General features: G+C 35.2%; 1 protein-coding gene across 1 annotated transcript in view; it reads right to left on the bottom strand.

Moving 5' to 3' along the window:
- Positions 1-23,901, bottom strand: part of LOC150101306 (uncharacterized) — a 230,171-nt gene that overhangs the window by 85,684 nt on the left and 120,586 nt on the right. The window lies entirely within an intron of this gene.

The following is a 23,901-nucleotide window of genomic DNA, read 5'->3' as shown; positions in this document are numbered from 1 at the left end:
TGCTCCTTTATCACAACGTTCCTCGTCCGCGATCTTTTACCACAGCGCCTTTCTTTCCTTATTTCTTAACCAACAAGGCAATCAATCAGTTTCCATCCGTTGTTCTCGTGAAGGCTACTAGAACTATATAATTGTCCATAATTCAAATCTATGGTTCGAATTTTGCTAAAAAAAATACATAAAAAGGGAACAGATTATAACACTAATAATTATTATAAGTATTATAATTAGTGTCCGCGCGGTTAGCCTAGTGGCTTTGCGCTTCGCAACCATATGCCTGTGGAAGGAGTGCCCTAGGTTCGATTCCCGTCGCCGACGTGAGGAGTTGAAGGATCTTTCTCAGCCATAGCCAAGTTAGCCGGTCTTGGGCGTGGACAGCAGGGTTTTTTCCGCCAGTTTATCTGGGGTTTTTCATCCCGCAAGCAGGCCCCGTGAACACACAGGGATACAGCCAAGAATACTTACAGGCATAGGGGTGACCATCCTATCCTCGTACTTTGGTTACGAAATCCAAGCATGCTTGGAAGGTTGTGGGCCTTAAAGGCCTGTTAAAGCCATTGAGATAAATACATTATAATTAGTTAATGTGGATACATTTACTATCATTAAACTTGTGAACCATAATTCGAACGTTCGGTTGGCTGGAACTTCAGCTGCAGCGTCCTAGATGAAATTCGAACCGATGTCATTCAACAGAAGGGCAAATTTTTCGATAACTTCGCGACTGCGCTCCAGAAGTCAAATAAACCATTGTTTTATAGACTTTTTATAGGCTCTGCCTTATTATAGACTTTTTATAATAAGGTTACTTGACATTGTTAGCATCCTTCCTGGATGCTAACAATGTCAAGTTCTTTCATAATATCCTATTTTTTTAATATGATATTGCCATTGATGCTATTTGTTCACACCCTTAATCTTTCTCAGGGCTCTCATATCTGCGGTCTTTGGTCAAGTGTTTTACTTCTGACCCAACTCTCAGATCCATAAGTTAAAATTGGTTTGAACACTGTCTTGTATACAGCTGTTTAAAGATAAGGCAGACCTCTATAAAAAGTCTATAATAAGGCAGAGCCTATAAAAAGTCTATAAAATCAAATATTCCAGCTGCTCATTCAACCTACACTACAGCCCAAAACAAGTATAAGAAAACGAACAAATCCAAAGCTCGAATATTTGATTTGCACCTTTGAATATATGGTGTATTTTTATCATGGGCTGCAAAGGTCCATTGTTTGCTGGACCAGTGCTTGGAGATAGGTCGAGGATTTGCTGTGAAATTGAGAATAAAGGTCCTCATTCCAGTAACGATTGTTTCGCTTATTTGGTAGAAGCAGATGTTTGAAAATAAGACCATAGAAAATAGGCATATAAATCTCGGAAGTCATCCCACTTGCACCGCTGTAATGCCATAATATACAAGGCTGGAAATGGCTAGGAGGAGATCGATCTGTAGAAAAGGAGATGTTGATAACATTATGGATGGAGTTGCTAGAAGGAGAGCTAACATAAACGGTGTATTTGGGTGGAGAGGGTTAAGAAAATGTTGGGAGCATGATGAAGATTGTCTGGTATTCTGGTTGATAGTTCAACTATTTCTATTAGATTATGAGTGACAGAAATCGAATCGGATTTCTTTACAGTTTGATTTGCGAAGTTGGAGAAATTGAAGCCAGTTTGTGAACATTAAAGTCTTAGGAGAATCTCACAATTTGAGTAATAAGTGTATGAAAGCAACTCTTGAAGATAATCAGCCAAAGGGAAAGAGCAGCATGGTTGTCTGAAATTAGGAGAGCGGCGAAGGAAACAAATGAAAGCTATAAGGTGAGGTAAGGGGCTCAGGGGCTCACTTTAGTGAGTACGGGAGTGGCAAACCCGAGGTACCTGATGCTGGACCACGCCTTACTTCATGTAATATACATCTGTTATATTATCTGTAGACTGGTCCCTCCTCTTCCTTCCTTGCTTCTTTTTCCTCTTCTTGATCCCCAATGCAATAGAGTATTCGAGGGCTAGGGGTGAATATTTCCTATTTTGCTATGTCATTTCATCTTATGTACTTTGTGAGGCACCAACTCATCTGGCCAGCGTGGTGCTATAAGGCCAAATATCTCCCCATGAGGACAATGCAAATGATGAATAAAGTAGAAAAATTACATACTGGCTCGTCCGTCACCCAGCATAAAAAGGGACGCGTCCTGGACTTAGGCAGAGGGCCTAGGTCGAAAATATGCTACAGTCTCCACTAGCTACAATGAGTCCACTTACAGTGCACAATGATAGAAGGATATTAGTAGGAACATGTAACTGCAGATCTCTATGGGATGATGATAGATTGGAAGAACTGATGAAGGAATCTGAAAGGCCCACAACGCCCCATGTAAAATGAGACGTTGTGGGCCTTTCAGTGATAAGAAGGAAAGAAGAAACTTTCATGCGATTAAAAGATGGACATCTACTCTACCACTGTGAATGTGACAGAAACTCAACTGGTTGTGTAGGATTCCTAATAAATAAAACAATCAAGGACAATGTCCTATTTGTTAATAAAATAACATCGAGAATAGCCGAACTAAGTCTCTTCATAAATAAAAGATACTAACTGAAAATTATACAAACATACGCCCCAACTACGGACCATCCAGATGAAGATATAGAAGATTTCTATGAAACATTAGAATCCACATTAAATAATTCCAAAGAATTCTACAAAATTATAATGGGTGACTTTAATGCCAAGATTGGAAGCAGAGATGACCATCTGAACTCCATCGGTAAATTTGGATTTGGACAGAGGGATGAAAGAGGAGAAAAACATTGAATTCGCAGAAGAAAATAACCTCTTTATTATGAATAGCTTTTTCAAGAAGAAAATCAACCAAAAATGGACTTGGAGAAGCCCAAATGGACAAACTTGCAATGAAATAGAAATATATAAGACAGCAGAAGATATATAATAAATAATACCGAAGTGCTTACTAGATTTAATGCAGGAGGTGACCAAAGACGACTACGGGCAAAAGTGTGGATCAAAAAAAAATGGAAACGGAATAAACTCATAAGAAAAAAAGTCCAATTTAATGAATCTACAAAACTTCTACCACAATAAAAGCTGTTATAGAGAAAATCATTCAAAAATGAACTAAAAAAAGTTAAAACACAGCTCCTACCATCGATGATGCTAATGAAATCTTAACAAAATCTATCTTGAATTGTGCACTAGAAATAGGAGGTGTAAAAAGCACCAAAGAGAGGAAAAACTAAGACAGGAAACCTTAGATTTGATGAAGAAAAGAAGATATATGAAAAGAGATTTGAATGACACCAATAGAATATGCGGAAATTTGTAAAACTATACGTAAAAGGATGAAACATGAAATTAGATCGTATAATATAGGAAAATTAAAGAAACAATAGAAAACGATAGTAATATGAAGGTCCAAAGACGAACATTATCAGTTGGAACAAAGGAAATAGCTGCTGTAAGAGGAAAAAGATGGTGAACTTATAAAAATAGAGATGCAATAATCACAAGAATTCAGGAATTTTTGTACTGAACTCTATGAAGACAAAGACCGAGACATCCAAGAATCATCTATGGCTAACTCGAGTGAAGAAGAACACGATGCCCCTGAGATCTTACAAGGTGAAATGGAAACGGCACTGCGGGAAATGAAGAATGAAAGGTCCCAGGAGAAGATGAAATCATGGTAGACTTCTTAAAACTGGGAGGAAGCAGTGTCATCAAACGGCTGACTAAACTCTTTAATAAATGTCTAAAACAGAGAAAAATTCCAAAAAATTGGAACAATTCACTTCTAATATTAATTTTTAAAAAGGGCAATAAGGAAGAAATTAAAAACTACAGACCTATAAGCCTACTCCCCACCATATATAAAGTCTTCACAAAAATTATAAATAATAGAATAAAATCTAAACTAGAGGGAATGCAATCCTGTGAACAAGCTGGATTTAGAAAGAATTATAATATTTTGGACCATATTCACACATTAAGACAGCTCATTGAAAAATCAATTGAATACAATAAATCCTTATTTCTGGCCTATATAGACTACGAAAATGCATTTGATTCAGTTAAAACATCTGCAACACTAAAAGCACTTGAAACCCAGGGAACCGAGAAACCATATATTGAAACACTAAAATATATTTACAATAATGCAACTTCTGTAATTAAATTATATAAAAACAGCGAAAAGTTCCCAATACAAAACGGCATCCGGCAAGGCGACACCATATCTCCCAAATTATTTACAGCTGCACTAGAGGAAGTCTTTAGAAGCCTTGATTGGGAAACAAAAGAAATAAACATAAATGGAGAAAGGTTGCATCATCTGAAATTTGCAGATGATATTGTCCTAATAGCAGATAATCTTGCAGATCTGGAAGAAAGGCTAAATCAGTTAAATGGAGCCTCCAAAGTAATTGGATTAAAAATAAATAGAGAAAAAACAAAGATAATGATGAATAAATACATAAATCATAGAACTGTCAAAGTTGAAAACCATGAAATAGAACAAGTTACTTCATATGTATATTTGGACCAGTTGTTATCCTTTGAGGATTGCCAAAGAAAAGAGATTGAACGAAGAATTCACCTAGGATGGATGGCTTATGGGAAAATGAGAGACATATTCAGAAGTGACATCCCTATGAGTCTAAAAAGGAAAGCTTTCGACCAGTGCATACTTCCTGTCCTAACATATGGAGGAGAACTGGCGAAGGCGAATTAGGGAATTAGAAGAACTAGAGAACTGGCGAAGGAGAAGGCGAATTAGGAGTCGGTTAGGAATAGCAGATCAGGTTCTGGTGTTTGTGTTGTATATCGCTAATGCTTGTTTTCGTGTCCTGGATGCTGATGAAATAGATGCGGAAATGTTTTTATTGGTTGAAACATGGACTTTAACAGAAGCCCTAAACAAAAAGCTGAGAACAACACAGCATCACATGGAGTATGCCAAAAATAACATTAAGAGATAGGAAGACAGATACCTGGATAAGATCTCAAACAGGTGTCATGGATATCGTAAGATACATTAAACAGGCTAAGTGGAGATGGGCTGGCCATATTGCCAGATGCAGTGACGGGAGATGAACTAGAAAAACAACAGAGTGGAGACCAATGGATGGAGCAAGACAAAGAGGAAGACCGAGAAGAAGGTGGAGGGATGAACTGGAACAAATTGTAGGAGTGAGATGGATGGGAGAGGCAGAAAACCGTGTGGTCTGGAAAATCATGGAAAAACCTTCGTCCAGCAGTGGACAGAACCAAAAGGTTGAAGAAGAAGAAGAAGAAGAAGGAAATCTTGAGACAGGCAAATCGCAAAGCAGGGATTCCAGGTTTGACACTCTATAAGGAAAGAATTCTGATTTGACAAAACACACGTTTTGTCAAATCAGCCTCTTTTTTAATGGAAGGCAAGATGTAGTTGTGATAACTGAGGTGAATTGTAGTCGTGAAGAAGGCGAATTAGGAGTCGGTTAGGAATAGCAGATCAGGTTCTGGTGTTTGTGTTGTATATCGCTAATGCTTGTTTTCGTGTCCTGGATGCTGATGAAATAGATGCGGAAATGTTTTTTATTGGTTGAAATTTTGTGATATACTTTGATTTTTGAGACATATCCGGTCGTTTTTTTTTGAAAGTTTTTGTTGCATTTTTGCATGCCGCTGTGACACTAGCGTTTTTTTTTTTTTCTTTTCATGATTGATAGACTTGGTGCAGGAAGTTTAAAGAACAAGGACATGAATTAAAGAACAAGGTTGTGTGCACATGAAGATGTGCACACAACCTCTTACAAACGAAGTACCCAGACTCCAATCCAAGTGCGGCCTTCAGAGTGCCCCCCCCCCCCGGCACGCTGCTATACCAAGCATGATCTGGAAAAATAAACAGCAGTGGCAGCAGGATTATTCGCCAACTGATCGGGAAGCTTCTAGAAGGGATACCATCGGGTTCAGACCTGTGTACTAACTAGCGCGCCAATTTGTGGAAGCTACTTTATTGCTGTATCCTCCAATACATGGAGACAAAACATGGAAGAAGAAACTTCACTTCATATGAATAAAAATATGCTCTCTTCAAATGCTAAAGGATTAAGTTGCATAACTAGAAGATTAAAATAATTATATTTCCGTACTTATTTATTTATTTAACAATTAGCGGCTGTTATAACCACGAAACTTATTTGCTTATCATCTCTGGTCTGGTTTCCAGAGGATAGGGTTAGTATAAATGACTAGACAATGAAAATCATATCGACATGAATGTTGGGTCTACTAGAGTGAGAGAGATTCTTCCTTTCTGACAGCTGATGGACGCACAAAAGATTGCAAAATATTACCAGAAAAATTAGGTAAAATGGAATTATATAATCCAAACTATCGTTGCGATCAACAGATTGAGAATATGTAATCAGTTCATGATATGAGCAGTTAAGAAGCAAAAATAAGACAGACCTGGTTGATCGCATGGATAGTTTATCCGCTCTTCAACCAATAGGTCTTGAGTTCGAATCCCGCTTAGGGCACGGATGCTTATGAAGGTCTTTAAGTGGAAGTTGCATTTCATCGCCGATGTGAAATCACACCATCCTGCTTAACGAAGGTCTCAGCGACTTGAAAAAGTTTTCATATTTTGTCACCAGAAGAAAGTTTCCGGTAAGCTAATATGTATTGTAGGTTTACGGCCTTTAGTGACAAAATATGAAAACTCCATTGCTATTAAGTGAGTTAGTCGTGTCGAGTGTTAATATTATGGTGAGGGGAAAAAAAGAAAAAAATGAAACTGGCAGAACTTCAGTGTTTTTTTCAAAGCAAAACTATTAAAGTATTTAATCTAATAGTTGATATTTTATGATTTTAATTGATAATATATGATAATTTGAAAACTAAAACAACAGTTAAAACTTCAGATGCATGTAAAATAAAACACAAAATACAGTATAAAAATTAAATAATTGTACAAATAGAATAATAATAAAAAAAACAGATAAAATACAAACGAACAAAATGTGTGAGCCTTCTGAAGCGAATTTTGTAAAGAGATGAAGGGAAAATGTTCTCCCTGTCCAAAATGTTCATCAATTCAGCTATTAAGCTGCTACTACAATACACCAGGATCTGCAGAAATTGAAAGTAAATATCATGGATTCACAGGATATACTGATAGATACGAAGAAGAGTTTTTGTTAAAGTTTTACTAAATAAGAAAACATATTCGAGAGGATATAAAAGACTTAAAGAAGTCCATTGACTACAGTAATAAAACACAAGAAATTATTATTGTTGTTATCATATTATTATTATTATTATTACAACGGTGTCTCCATGGTGGCAAAAGACTCATCGCGGGAGACCCTACATTGACACACTAACCATTATTCAGACAATACCTATCATATATCTCCTTAAATTCAATCACAGACGAAGCATTCACAACCACCTGAGAACCACCACAGTTTAACTTAACGAAAATCATATTTTGAGACAAGAACCAAAAGATATTAAATAGAAGAAAATAGAAGATATGGGTGGGAATTAATCAAAATCAAACGCTTCTTCAGAAATTGTAGGCATAATCTCAAGAATCTCAAGAACCACTTGATTATTTTTTTCATGCACAGATCTTAATCTTAATAAGTCAAGTGGTGTTAGAGCATATGCAAAAATATTATATTTCAATTTCAGTGACAAAAAAAAATTATTGTGATTGCACAGATCTCGCCAGTTTAACTATTAGTTCTCTTAATATGAAATTAAAAATATATCTGAGTTGTCACCCAAGAGAAAAGGTACTCAGTACCGTCGATAGGGTGTAGCATAGATAGAGGCCTCACGACAAGGCTTAACAAGGGCGCTCGTTCAGCCATATTGCGGTAGGCGCCGTCGCTACGCTAACAATTCCTGTTAGCGTAGCAAGTGCGGAAAGAAGTTTTTCCAAGCTTAAACTGATTGAAAATTATTTGTGAACAGCAATGACCCAAGAAAGATTGGTTGGTCTAGCAACTAAATCGATGGAGGCGGACATAGCTTATAATTTAAATTTAGAAGAGCTTATAAACAGTTTTATTGTGCGATATCCCCGTAGAGCAAGCATTTAATTAATATTATTATGTAATCATTTTGCATTAATGCTTCTCTTGTAATAAGATAGCAACTGGAGATTTTCTTATATTTTTGTCTTATAACCCATCAGGGGCGATATTTAATTGTTTGCCTCAGGACGCGATCTAATCTGGCGACGGCCCTGAATGTATTTTTGTAGATAACCAGGACAATGACTTGTTAGGTTTGTTAAAGGATACTAAATGTTAACGACAGGCTTGCATTCAACTGTATATTACGAGTTCGTAAGTGCCTACTAACAAGATAGGTATCTGGTTGCCTAGATTATTTGTTAAATAATACAAAGAGCTAGCCTAAAACTTGATGTAAAATTTATGTAAAACCTAACAGACTACTTTCCTTACCTTCGCTAAGGTCTCATTAAAAACACAATCAAAGATTAACATAGAATAAGAACAAAAAATATAATTGCTTACATTAAGTTTGAAAATCATGTCAGAAAGTTCAGAGAAAGCCCTGATATCAGAGAGATGCTACAACCAAATTTACAAGGAATGCCTTTACAGCATTTGTCAATCTTTTAATCCTTAAAATAATTTTCAGGTCTCTTATATATCTTATTTATACCATGTTTATTTATTTATTTTTCAATCGCAATCTTTCTCTGAACCTCGGTTGAGAAACACTGCTTTAAAATATTAAATATGAAGGAAATTTAAGAAAACCAATCTGCGTATTTAAATATCATTAAATATTTAAATAAAATATTACAGAGATAACATAGCTGTGGGAATAACTAAAGGAAAATGAGACTTTCTAAGCAATTCAGTTGGAATAAAGAAACCAATAGTGTGATACTTCGATGGGATAACTCAATGAAATTGGCTAAATAATGATATTGATTTATTAGTAATATATTTTATTAATAGTAAATTAATAACTGATAAATTGTGACTGGAAGTCTGCAAGACTTATTCCGATTCAGAAGTGTGAGTCATCACAGGAAGTAGAGAATTATAGACTAGTAAGTCTTCTTCAGAGTAATGGGAACATTAATAAGCAATGGTATCCCAGATTCTCGTATTCTCGACAGGTGCCACTTGTAGAGCACGACACAGCATGAATTCGTTAAGAGGAGATCGGTTATGGCAAATGTGATTATTTTTTATGAAGCCACAAGGGAAACAGACCATGTTAATGACGATGATGTGATTTATTGTGATCTGAGCAAAGTCTTTGATAGCGTTCCACATAAGAGCCTACTGATTAGGATGTACGAGATAGATATTGATGATCATCTAGTGAGATGGGTGGCAAATTGGTTGATTTAAAGACAGCAGGAAATGGAGTTAAGAGAAGAGTTTACAAACAGTCTGGATGTTAGAAGCGGGGAACCACAGAGATCGCTATTAGAATTCAAGTTGTTTATTATACGAATATTCATAAATCTGAATCTAGATAAAGGTTCTAATATCAAGAGTATAATTTCTCTCTTTGTTGATGATGTAAAATAGAATAGTCAATTATTTTCCATGATGATCTTACAAGACTGGAAGAGAAGAAGAGATAGTAGGGTTTAAAATAAAAATCAAAACAAACACCGTAGTTCACATTTAACACCATAATTACATTGTTATTAAACATCACCAAACTTTTTGCTCTGGAGAGGACGTTCATATTTACAAGTACTTTGGTGTGTTTTTTTGAAAAAAAAATTTGAAATGAAAAACTCAGGGAATATGAGATACCTTGTATATCTACTGTTTTCATGATGAAACAAATAGCATTAGACAAAGTTATCAACATCATTACTCGTGAATTTATTCAGCATTGCAAATATAGAATATGCAGGTGAGGAGGTGACTACAAGATAAATCCACAATCTTATCAAATTCCCCAAAATCTACAAACTAGCATTCTGTATTGAAAGTTTTACTGGCGTACAATTTTTACAACCTAAGACAGATCTACTATAAAATACTGATATTTCTTCATATGAATATGAAATACCAGATATGAAACAGGATATATCTGTATGATATGAAAAGAGAAAATATCTCTTGATTGTAACAAGATTGCGAACATAATTTAAAAGATATTTTGCATACTTAACTCCCAAAATAGCCTTGATTTCAAAAATAAGAGTGGAGAGTGGTCTTTCATGATTTAAGATTATGAAGAGCAAAACATATCCATGCAATAACTAATTAGAAGACCCATTCCTGTTGTTGATATTTACTGGATTCATAGCTAGAAGTCATAAAAGAACATTCACTCAGGTGCTGCCCCTGACTGGCAAAATAGCATTCTACCTTGAAACCAGGAGAAAGAGATTTACTCTTCAATGGTAAATGTATTGCACATGGCTCGTTCTGTGTCATTTTGTTTTATTATTCTCTTTTGCATTATAGAATTGCATCTTGAACAATAAAATAATAATAAATAAACCAATAATTCGTTAGCGCACTTACACTGAAATTAATATTCTTCAAATACCCATAAGTTATTTGCATGGTTAATTACTGGGAACACATGCAGATGCTGTTGTCTCCCTAGTGGTACCAGATTCAAAGAGTTTTAGAATTAAGAGAATGAACAATACTCAGTTTGTTTAAGATTCATTTTCATTAGTATACTTTGGTCTAATTGTCGCTAATAACATTTATTTCATTCTACTTTATAATAATAAAAATATTTATAGCTAGGCTCTTTTATTATTTAACCGAAATTTCTGGTATTTTACTCGGGGGCGAAGGAGATGAACATTTCTTTCGCTTGTATCCGCCACTTGCCTCCATCCTACGTAAGCCCACACGTCATCAACCGAAAATTACTTATCAATGTCATCATTGTAACCTCCGACATCCATGTATCGCCGCTAACAAAATCTTCTGTATACAGACCAAACTATAGGGCCGAGAATATAGGCAGATTATTTACTTTCCGAATGGGAAAAGCAGTTTCGCTTCACGAGCAGTTTCTCAGGAATGCAACAAGCTTACGAGCAGCCACTGTCTGCCACTTAATCCGTACTGTATCTCACGACTTAGAAGAAATGCGTTTCCCAGCGTAATAGAGTATCCCAAATCGAGCAACTAGTTTTTTTTTCTTATTTATTTTTGCTGTAGCGTAAACTATTTATTTTAACAAAAAATATCTGTTGTGTCAAAAGAAACAGAAGGTGACGACGGGTTTGAATAATCAGATGTCTCTATTCCACATTTCCAGAATTTGTCTGAACTGGTAATGCGCACACATCATTTTCGCTCTCCCCTGCAGAGTTCTTTTTAGCAAGTGATGGTGTTCTTAACTCCCTTGCTACCTCTGAACTTCTCTGTCCAACTCTTCCTGCGCTGCTTTTCATGGTCATATAAACATGGCATTCAAAAGCAGTTGTATTTAATAGTAATATGATCGAAAATATTATTTACTTTCAGTTTCTTTTGCCACTTTGTTTTCACTTCTTTAACTTTTTTTAATTAAAAATGAATAGTAATCAATTAGTACTACTCATTTTCAACAATGATAAATCCCATGGTATTTTGTATCAAACAAAGCATGTCACCATTTCATTAATTCTGCGCTAAAAATAACGAGAGACGTCTTGTTTATTAAGGACAAAAGTCTAACAATGCAATTCTCTTCTTCTTATTATTATTAACATGGATTTTAGGCCAGATGGCCTGTTCCGGTCTCATGCCATCTCTTTCTTTGTGTTCCGATTCTGTTTTTCCCACTTATTTTATATCTGTATAATATTTTTGGTAGTCTGCTGTTGTCCATTCGATTTAAATGTTGAATCCATTTTTGTTTATACTGTCTTACGGTAGTAATTAATTGATTTTATATCCACAGATTGTAAAATTTCTTTATTTGTTTTATGATTCCACTTGATATATCCAGCTGTTTTTCCTGAGAAATTTCATTTCTGCTGCTTGAATTCGTTTTTCATCTTTCCTTTTTGTGGTCCATGTTTCGCTTCCGTATAGTTCTCGTACAGTAGGTTTTGACAAGACATTATATAGTCTGATTCTAGTGTGTTTTTGTACTAGGGTTGGCTTAAATATATCATTTATTATATTTTTTTATTACAATGTAATTTATAATACTATTTCAACAGATGATGTTTTTCTCAGTTTTATAAATATTTGTTCAACATTACTCGCTTATTTTGTGCTGTGAATGGTGAAGAGAATATCATAAGAGAGAATTTTTACTTTAATAATGTAAAAATAATTCCGTTTACATGAAAGCCTTGACCAAGATAAATTTATAGGAGCATGAGCATTATAAGAGCGTGACATTCAAAAGATGGTACGAAGACCGTTATACAATGAATAAATCAGTTTTTCGACTATCTATACTGCAAGATTAAAAAACTAAGCAAGTGCAATTTTAAAAAAGAAAGCAGTTTTTATCAGCGAATTGTTTTCAGCATGCGAACACGACGGGATTGACACAGTTGAACACATCAGTTCGATCGTGAGCCATCTCAGTACAGAACTGCGCTTGGTGCTTCAAGTTAAAGAAAGTTTTCCACAGATAAAATTTTAAATCACCCGGAGGCAAAAAGAAGAAAAAAGAAACAACGGAAAACTGAAACTGTACATTTAATATACAGTAGCACAGAACTACGCATTTAGAGAAATCCCTCACAAAAAATTAGAACCTCAGTCAGCCTACTACGGGAAGAGAAGGAATTCAATTATTTACCATTATTATTTAGATTGGAAAAGGAAAAAAATACTTATCTATACTCAACAGATTTAAATTGTGGTTCAGTTTAAGGTTAAAAGACCTTAAAGTATAAAATTACGATTCTAACATGTACAATATCTTATATAGTGGAAAATTTAGACCTTCTAGGACTAAATTTTATAATGCTAACTATCATCACGTGCCACAGATGATTGAATTCCCCTTCTCGTATATACAGTATAGAACAATTCCTTCCAGCCTAACATGGAGTTCCTAAACGCTGCTGTTTTCGTGATTTTTGTTTCCGTTTCCCTTCTATTCATCGATTTGATGATCGCAGTGCAACGCTGAAGTGCTCAAATGATTCATGCTTCAAGATATCCCACAACCAATGTCTTAAACACTGATCTCCTCACAATTCTCAAGGGTGGTGAAGATAATTTAGTGACTTTGAATGCTATCAAAACACGGTCTTGTCTTATTACCTGCAAGAAAGATCATACCTCACTCCCTCTTACTTTTAATGTTCTGTTATCTTTTCAAGGTCAGTTTCTCTCCTTGGATAAATTTCACATTCAGGCATAAACATAATTGCATCTATAACCTCCTCAGAATATTAAAAAACTCGGTAATCTTTTCAGTTCAAAACTTCTCACCCTGTTCAACTCGTCACACTTTATAAATCCCAAATCAGACTGACTTTAGATTATTTGGAGTGGTGCATCCAAACCTCCCTAAGAATTCTTGATTGTAAGCAGAAGAAGAAGACAGGTTTAGTTTCTTTCCAGTCACTTTCTCATACTTGCTCTCTTCTTGCATTATGCCTTTATATATACTTTAATGAGCGTTGGTCCACCGAATTCACCACTACGATTTCTCAAATTTTCCTCTAATCATGCGAGAACTAGAGCAGCCACTGGTCTAGTTCTCGCATGATTAGAGGAAAAGTTCTCACATTTAAAAACATTCGCTTTAAAATGAACTGTGCATAATAAATAAGAAGTGAAATTTATTGATTTAATGGATTAAATAAAGGAGTAAAAATAACTTTTATTTTTCGCTTAACTGCGAAAAGCTTTAATATTTCGCCTTTTCCTTACCTTTAATCAAGCTCAGTATCCTGTCACAAACAACAAACTTCATATAACCCAAAGTAAAGGTCTGATAAGGCGATTAATCTTTCTAGCACAGTCTTCTTCTCTATATGTCAGTTAAATGCATACTCTGGTCAGTTTGTCCCTTTTAAGGGATGAAAAACCCTTCATTCTTTGTGTAAGTTCGGATAACGCGAGATGAAAAGGAGAGGTTTCTGAGAGGATTTTTTAAGTCCCCGGGTTAGTAACTATGTAAATGAGGTACCTACCTGAAGAATCTAACGGATTTAACTCGATATCTAGGAAAAATCGACCCCACAATTCATTCGAATACGTGTAAATAATGTATTACTTAGGATTAGGAGCAAATGATAGCCGAACATTCTGACGTATTCTTGTATCGCTTTTTTTATGAACACGAGCAAGAATGGCATTACTCTTCCAATGATCATGAAGGTGAACCTGCCATCTACCCAATTTCCAAAAAAATTGGGTAGTGGCAGTTGTTTAGAGTTATGGCCGAAGCAACAAAGGCTACGAGACAGAGAGCTATTTCTGTAAATTGGATGGATTCATCTGGCCGGTGTGCTTGTTCTGTAGGATGAAAAACTCTGTTCATCTCCGTATGAGACTGACTAACTTATTTTCAGTTGAGGGTAATAAAGGTTCTTCACATCCTAAACGGGATTCAAAACTAGGCCTTTTCAACCAGGATGTCCCTTCATTTCTGGTCTTAGTGATCTCGGACTTATTCGCTGATTTTCTCTGATTAACTTTTCAGCTTTTTGCTTATGGAAATCATTAGCTGAGGTTTTTGGTGTCCACTTCGTAAGTGGTCATTGATATCTTAAGTAGTCATTGATATCTCATCTTTAATAAGCATGGTTTTAAATTCGTTAAAAGCTAGTTTGTTTAAATAACTACTACTACCACTACTCCCAAAAGTTCGTAATTTTTCACAAAGGAGATGTAAAATAAAGGCCATATGCGTAACTGAAATAAAGTGTCAGCAGTTTGTTTTTTGGACTAAACGCCTCTGTTTAAGTCTTCTGTGCAGGCCTTAAAAGGTTCACATGTTTTAGGGAAATATTTTGATGTGGCGCATAAAAATCGTTTAATAATAATAAACAAATAACAGTATTATGGTTTTAAAGCAAATTTTGATTTAAAAATAAAGAAGACAACTCTAATCTTTCTCTTAAAAATGAACGTTTTAAAAATGCTTACACTATTTTAACATTTGCACATTCCGAAAAAGACACAAAAGGAAAGCACGCATTTCAAATGTAATTAAATAAGGTTTAGGGAGTATTATTTACAATACGAATCCCTAACAAAATTCCAAGTACGGCGGTTTCGTGAAAAGAATCACGCGCAAGTAGCACAGTAACGGATAACACGTTTGAGTTCTTTAATAATCGCCAAGGGATTGTAAGTCCATAAAAATCATTCACGTATATTAATCCATTGCTTATCTTCAATTCTGAAGGTTTTAAAATGTATTATCTTTCTTTCACAATTAAATTAAAGAAAAAACTGCCATCAGCAGATGAAGAAATTTCCAGTTATATTGCTGAAAAATACGAGAAATGGGTTTTATCGCTGACACGTGCTAGCTATTTGCGCTTTATTACCTCTATCAGCAACGTGCGTGCGTGTGTTCGCGCGCGCGCATTCCATCGCATGCTTATAAAGCATGAGCAAGCTGCCCGTTACAAAATAGTAGTTTGTGGGAGACAGAATTTATTCGTAGATAAACACAAGATAAAATATCGTTGATGTATGTTAAAACATCCTTACCAGGTCATCACACACGTAACGTGTCTAGTTTTAAAACTTTTTTAAGAAAATGCGTTTAGTCTGGAATTGAAAATCTAAGGCTTACACGAGTTTACTCTGATTGTTGGTACATAATGGTGACGTACTGCCCGAAAACGTCGCCGGTGATGAAGTTGGCGTTTTAAAATGCGGAGTTTCGTTTCAGTATTATTATCAGTACAGTAACGAGGGTATGAAGCACCTGTGGGAAGTGTCTAACTTGCCCCCTCCCCCAACCCAAAAATGACAAATTTTGAAAAATTTAAATGTAGCAAGTTAAATTTTACCAAATGCAATATGTTAAATACTTACAACCCCATCAAAATGAGTTGCAGTGTGTCCAAAGCGGCGTAATTTAAAAATTCAATAAAAATAGCGGACGTTGCTATCTATTTATTTATAAACCTGGTTTTATTTACGTGGTAAATTTTACCACGAGTTGCCTTGGTCTTGCACTACGTACAGGATCAGCTAGACTTGCAACACTTGCAGGCGCAAACTTGACTGACTTTTCAGTTTGCTTACTCGGGAAATGGAGTAAATAAAACCAGGTTTATATTTAAAATAACTTGGTATATCTATTTATTTATTTTTATTTTTTACATATTTTATGTTTTGCGCCCCAAATCTAGTTGCGCCCGTGGCGAGCGCCTCTTTCGCCACGCCCTCGTCACGGCACTGATTATTATGTTTTAACATTAGCACGCTAAATTACTTCGCCAATGAAATTAATTTCATCGCAAATGTTGCCTCCGGTTTAATCTTTCCTTCGTTATTTACACATTTACATGAAAACAAACAAACACAAAAAAAAATTTTGTGTTTGTTTGTTTGGAAAATGAATAATTTGGAAAATAATTTTCCAAATTATTCATTTAACTATGGGGACATTGGTTGGAGGGAGTAAAGGGGATATTGGCAAGATGGAAGTGGGATTTATACAGCTGCTACATGGCTTGAGAAACTACAAGGAAAGATCGTCAGTAGTGCATGGCAAGTGGTCAGAGATTGCTTGAAGTTGCAGTATCAGACTGCATTCCCAAGGTCAGGAGGATAAACTAAGTTGGAATTAAGTGGATGAGTAGGAATATAAAGCAAGATCTTGAAATAATAATAATAATAATAATATTTTTAATGTTTTTGTTATTTTTATTGACAATGAGACAGAATTAGTTATACAGACCAAAGTAAACCCAAAAGAGTTTTTCGTTATGTAGCAAGTAAGAGGAAAAATGACTATGGTAGGATGACTTTAAACAATGCTCATGATAGGAAGGTGACTGAGCCAAAAGAAATAGTTGAGTATCTGAGTGATCACTTTGCAAAGGTGTATCATCCAGGTAGAGATTTTACAGTTGCTAATGCTACAGAGATGCATATCAAAATTGAGGTAGATGAACAGGGGGTGTTCAGCATCTTACAAAAATATGAACAAACTATGACAGTATATAGAAAATAACTCCAAGGAGGTAGCAGCTAATATTTGTCTTACGTTTGCCAAATTGAAAGCTGCCTCCATTTTTCTATTCAGGAATTATGAAGTTCCTTACTCAATGTTATCTATCGTACTTTGATCAAATATTGCAAATGCAACTCGTCGGCAGAATAACATAAATTACGTTGGATACCAAGGTCTGAAACGGCCAATTCTTCGCAGCATGCAGTTTCCTGGAGTTGCACAGAGCCATAGAGTAAATGTTTTCATTAGCCATCTCCTATTAGAAAACTGCATAAAGACGGCTATGAAGTTCTTCAGTGATAAGATTTATAGAGATATGTTTGACCACCACTCCACTTATCAGAGGCTTGAAGTGGATTGAAAAAGTTCCGTGTTTGGTCTCTAGAGAGAGGTTTCCGGACTAGGTAAAGAATGAATAAAAATGCAAAAAATTATATATGAAATCAACAAAAAAATCTTTAGACCACTCACAGTATGAATGTATTATACGTTTACAACAAACCTATCGTGAGTGCGAGACACAACATAAAAAAAAAGCGGAAACACGTTTTTTTTTTTTTTTTTTTTAATGTGACTCCCACATGAAAGACTGTAGACCTATAATATGTGCCGTGGATTGGATAAAGGATTTATTGCTACTATTTAATTTTATTTACTTATATTTTTAGATGTCCTAGTATACTGATGTAGTATACTCTCGCTTTACAGATTGTAAGTATTTTAGTATATTTATGAGAATCCAGAAACCGATTATGGATTGTTAGTTTCTTTTAAGAGTGGACAGTAACATTTAAAATTTTAAAATTAGTCGAACTGTTTGCGAAGTTTGATCCCGTTATGGAAAAATCATGTTGAAAGGGCCCCACATAGATATAAATAGGTGATCCTTCCTTGTCACAAAAAAGGCTTGTTAGTTTGGCGTTAATAGCTATTGAAAATGATATATGGGCGGAATTAGACGTTAAGACCATTATTTCTAATTTTGTGAATATGAAATCAAAAACTCTAAAATTTTAATAAAAAAAATTTAAAGTGTATTTATGTAATTTAATTTATTTTCTGTTATTCTGTAAAGATGTTATTTTTTGAATACTTATACTAAATGTTCTAATTATTTCTGAATTATTTTCTTATTTTCTCATCTATCTTGAGTTTCTTTTATTTTCCTAAAAGATAGTTCCACTTATAAAAATTATAAAAAAATTTTTACAAGTTACTAAGAATTTACTAACTTGTAAAATGCAAGAATTTTTTAAACTTTAGTTCAAATAAATTTTAACTTTAATTAAAATTCATTTTCATTTTGTTAGCGATTCGGGTCGGTGAGAAGGCTATAATCCCTGTATCATTATATTCAACGATTAAAGTGAAGTGGCTTTGTCAAAATTTGCTTTAACTTTTAAGAATTTTTTGAATATTCGGGTTTTTAACGATTATCTTGCTTAGTGAACACCCTTGGTTTGTTACATTTAGCGAACCAACGTGTGGCTGTTCTGTCAACATTTATTTAAGAAATTTCGAATAATTTAAATTTTTATTATCGTAAAAGAACCACACACACCCAGGTCGTTACAGGGCGCTTAGATAGAAATTGCATGTGGGCGCCAAAGACCCTAGCGCCGGTTCTGCTTATACCCTTAAATTACTATCACAAAAATACCAATAAATTCCCATATAAATGATATAGTATCGATATACCTTCCTTCCTTTCGGTTATACTTTAGTTGCAATAATGAGCTTATGCGTACTACATAGCTACTGCATATTAAAATTGGGAATCCAACCTCAGTAGCCACTGAAAAAGCTTCATATGCATACATGACAGTTTCAGTTCGACGTGGATTGCAATAATATTACTACCTAACAGTACCAAGAGATATTCTGAAGCGATTTTTTGCGGCAATGATTCTTCTAAGTCCTTCATTGCTGAATGCAGTGAGCTACAAGCCCACTGACTGAACTCTGTCTAGAAAAGAAAACGGATCACTAGATATATTAAAGACAGATAAATATATTAAATAGAAATATAAAAATTTATGGACTGTTTTATTTGTGGCTTTTACTTGGTCAGAAAACCCGCCTTCACTTAAGCCATTGTTCTTAAAGGAAAGTATAGCGTTGGATATCCGAGGTCTACCCGTCTTCGAATACTCAACTACCTACAACAACTGCTAATGTTATGTCCTTTACTTGTTCTCTTCTTCTCCCACTCGAAACAGCTATCTTTTCATCTATAACAAATATTTAACACGTTAAATATTCAGTCTAATCTGTATTCCAGTAAAAGTAAACAACACTTGTTTGTTTAAAAGTAAACAACACTTGTTTGTTTACTTTTTAATTCGTCTGAGATGTATAGGAACTCACTTAACTGATGCAATAATGTTAAATAAGATGAGAGAGAGAGAGAGAGAGAGAGAGAGAGAGAGAGGAGAGAGAGAGAGAGAGAGAGAGAGAGACACTCTCTAACAGTATAATAATGAAAATTCACATAATAAAAGGCAAAACTGTTGAATACATGAAAGATTAAACCAGTAGTGCGACAACTAATGCACAGTGCAACGGGTTCACAGCCCCAAGCGCACAGCTTCATAACAAATGTTTAATGTAAAATTCTGTACAAGAGCACATAAATAATAGCAAATCTTTAAAGGAAATAATTATCATCAATAAGTTATTATAATTTTGCTGCTGTATCGCCTTACCACTTATAGCAGCATAAATAATCAACAGAATAAAAAAGACATCTAACGTGGATGGCGAATAGACAAGCAATATTAATTCTAAAAGAGCGCAAATCTCTGATTTAAACAGGAGCGTGCCATTACGTAAATCGTATTCTGCAGCTCACAAGAAGTTGACTTTGTAAGATTTGTTTTGGTGCGATTAGAATTACGAACACCTTATAAACTTCAAAAAAAGGTTTGTAAGGTTATATGGCTAATGTATTATGTCTGTTAAATGCTTGGGTATGTGCCTGTTTTGAAAGATGAAAAATTCCATTTCCACATGCAATTGACTAGTCATCCAGCTAAAGAGTCCTTATAAAAATTATTCGCCTCAAACAGGATTCGATCTGAAGTCTTTTCCAATAGAAGGACAAATTGAACATCGACGCCAATGCGCTATATGTGGACTTTCAGACTTAGCAGTCAAGGTGGTGATAAATAATTGAAACAAACGATATATGCTCAGATTTACGTAACAATCGTGATTTATTCCAGAAATCCATGTGATTAGATATTTAAAATCGGGGAGAGAGAGAGATCAGAGGGACTTATAAAGAGAAAATCTGTCTTATTTTCCATAGGAAGAATAATTCACCATTTGTAGAACTTCCCGGCACTATTTTTTCTAATAGAAAATCCAACGCATTTTAATAACCGTAACACGTACATCTTTAAAGAGCGTGTTGAGCTTCAGAGAACAAAGGACAGGAATTGTGGCTTTATGTGCAGAGAACTGCAGTTTGAAAAGAGGACTCTTTACGATACTGAGTTAGCTTTGCACTAGGAACACCCCCTCCTCCTGATTTACATATTCGGAGCGATAACGAAGAACCGCGTCATATCAACGTCATGTGCGGCTACTATAAATGGGCACACCTATCCTCTGTACGTAATCTGTAAACATTTGTCAATAATGGGGAAACGTGGAGGAGTAAGTCAATTTGACCGCGAGCAGATAGTTGGGACCCGGAGGGCAGATACTAGTATTTCGGAAACCGCCGCACTTGTTGATTGCGCCCGTACTACTGTATGAAGGGTGTACCAGGACTGGATTAACCATGAACAGACATCCAGCAGAAGGACCCTAGAGACACTACACATAATCAAATGAAGCACAGCTCTTAAAAATGATGTCTAGATCACGTCAGAAATCCGTTGACTATATCACAGAATTCTAATTGGCGGAACAACACAAGGAATTCACACTCTTAAACACAAGAAATTCAACAAGAGATAGCAGCACGTATATTTCAAATGCTTTTCAGTAAATTTGTGAGGCGGAAGATTTAGGAACTAATTACTGCGACTCACTGAGGAAACATTAAATGGGGTTTTAAGTGGAAAATTCTTTTTATCGTCAGGTGTGATATCACCACTCTGCGTATTGAAAGTCCGAAATAAAAGTTCAACGAATATGATTTACAGATTATCTAAGCCTTCCCATAATACCGATAGTAATGTATTATAAGATTGCAACCATTTGTGGAGGGAATCCACATGAAAAAAAGCAGCATATTACGGGAATTTTCTGCAAAATGATCTACCTATGTATCTATTAAATGCGACATGCAACACGAGGACCACTAAGGACACAACATAAATAACATCTTTTGCAAGAGAGGTTAGAGAGTATCTCAACGACAATTCAGTCACCCGGCTTACAACCAGATCTCTTTCTTTTGGGTTATGATGCCTGAAGTCTATAAGAATGGTAAGTGAGAAACATGTTATCCTTGGTAGAAGCCATAATCGAAGCTACTTTTCGACAAAAAGAAATGGAACACTTCCAGCGGAGGCAGTCAGTGGAACAATTCCTAGCGGTACATTTCCAGGTCTAGGCGAAGTAAGGCAGTTAGTTAAAGGATAACGCGACAGTAAGGTGAATTACCAATTCTGTATTCACTAATGCTCTAAAGAGAAAGATGTCCAAAAGTAATATTTGCTCCGTTACTAATCCAATATCATACCCTATCTTATGCGGCACCTTCTTCCCACATTAACCTTCCGAAGGCATTGCATTACATCACATACTATTCAAGAGGTTATTTTACAGCAGGCCTGGCAGCCGAATGGATAGCGATTCCGCTTTCTAACCGACCACACCGCGAACTTGAATCCCACCGTAGGCATGAATATCTGTGAATGATTTTAGGTGGAAGATGAATTTCGTCGAACGATGAAAAACTTCCACTCTGCTTAACTGGAAGCCTAAAATGAGTTGAAAGGTTCGGCGTGGAGTTTATACAGCGGGTTTTCGGATTATCGAACCATCAACCAACCTACAGTGCTATTATAAGAATATGTCTACAACCTTTTTTCGAATAAGATTGACGAAAAAAAAGTAAAATAATCAAGCAATGTGTCGCTGAACACGAAGCCGTTTTAAGAGCAAAATAGTATCATTTCAGAAGGGCGAGTTTACAAAATAGATATTTAGTTGTAAATTTACGGCATCATCAGAATAAATAAATAATAATAATAATAAAAAAACATTTGCTGCAAGTAATAAAATTTCGACAGCATTTTCCACGAAGCGCTACAACTACAGAAAATTTTTTATAAATTTTAAATGTTACTGTCAACTCTTAAAAGAAACTAACAATCCATAATCGGTTTCTGGATTCTCATAAATATACTAAAATACTTACGATCTGCAAACACTACTCACAGAATGCTTCATAAAGTAATACCATTGCTTTTCGAGGGGTGGCATTTCAAAGAATCATTTGTAAAATCAAAAATTTCAGTATACGCAACAAAAGAAACGTATACCACCCACTCAAACACAAGAGTATGACCAATCATAATGGAGATTGTCCTATCCACGGCATTGCATCCTCATGGGATCGCTAGCAAAAGATGAAAACCAAAATCCACCAATATATTAATGACATAACTACGATTTTTTTTTTTTTTTGGCATACACCTTCAATGGGTCCCTGTAGAATGTAAGATAGAGGCCTTGAATAGTCCTAAGGTTTTTAACTTAAGCTCCCGCGCTCCCAATATTACGGAGTTTTTTTGCGGCATGGTAACTTGTTATTTAAAACGTGTTATTTAAACGATTAAAAGCATCCAAAAATAAAAAAAAATCCATTAATTTCAATATTCACAGACCACTCCTTGCTTTCCTGGATTCACTCTTTTTCTGTGGTAAATCCCTCCAAAAACACAAACATATGCTTTCTCCATTCATAAAAACTTTTATCTTTGCAATGACTTCCCTCCTACTTTGAACGCAACAATACCCGCAGCGGCCACAACAAAGTAAGTGATCAGCCTTTTTTTTCCTTTTTTTTTTAACTTCCTTTTTAATGTAAATTGCATTTGTTCTTCCCGCTCTGAAAAAACATTTCTGCTCAATACAAAAGAAAAAAAAGTTATTATTTTTTTATTTTTATTTTAAATTCAAGTTATTATTCCTTTCTAATCCGCCACGATGCAAGTCAGTTTCATCAATATCATTGATTATAAAAAAATTAAATATACTTATAATATATTATTACTATTAAGTAAGATAAAATAAAAGATAAATATAATTTAGATTTTGTAGTGCCCCACACCATAAAAAACTTTTTCTGGCATAGTTCTGCTTATAAATTAATATAACTCGAACGGAAAATAAGAGAAATAACAGACCTTGTAACACCATCAACGTTTACTATGTGCTGCAAAGCGTGCTGATGTTTCTGCGAAATCATCAATTATCGTCACACCTACATTTTTTCACATGCCGTATTGAATCCTGAGCAGTATAAACAGAATTACATGCAAGGATAAACAAAAGAGAAACAACGAATTTTGGACCTCCCAGCGATATTCTTTCGAGAGCCTCCTTGAGAAATTTCGTTTGCTCCTTAAAAACATTCATTAATTCATTCAGTCTAAGTATCGGGCTTAATCCCAACGTTGCTAAGATTCGTGATATGGTAGTTCCGCCAATGAGAATGGAAGATGAGGAGAACCCTACGTGCTCGTCGTCTTATTCTTTCTATCATTAAGTCAGAAAGTAGCAAT

The sequence above is a fragment of the Typopeltis vanoorti genome, chromosome 11 (assembly GCF_054136105.1).
Source record: "Typopeltis vanoorti isolate ZY-2024b chromosome 11, IOZ_Tvanoo_1.0, whole genome shotgun sequence".
Classification (NCBI taxonomy): Eukaryota; Metazoa; Arthropoda; class Arachnida; order Uropygi; family Thelyphonidae; genus Typopeltis; species Typopeltis vanoorti.
Note: the sequence above shows the minus strand (reverse complement) of the source record. Positions and strands in the feature narration are given on the sequence as shown.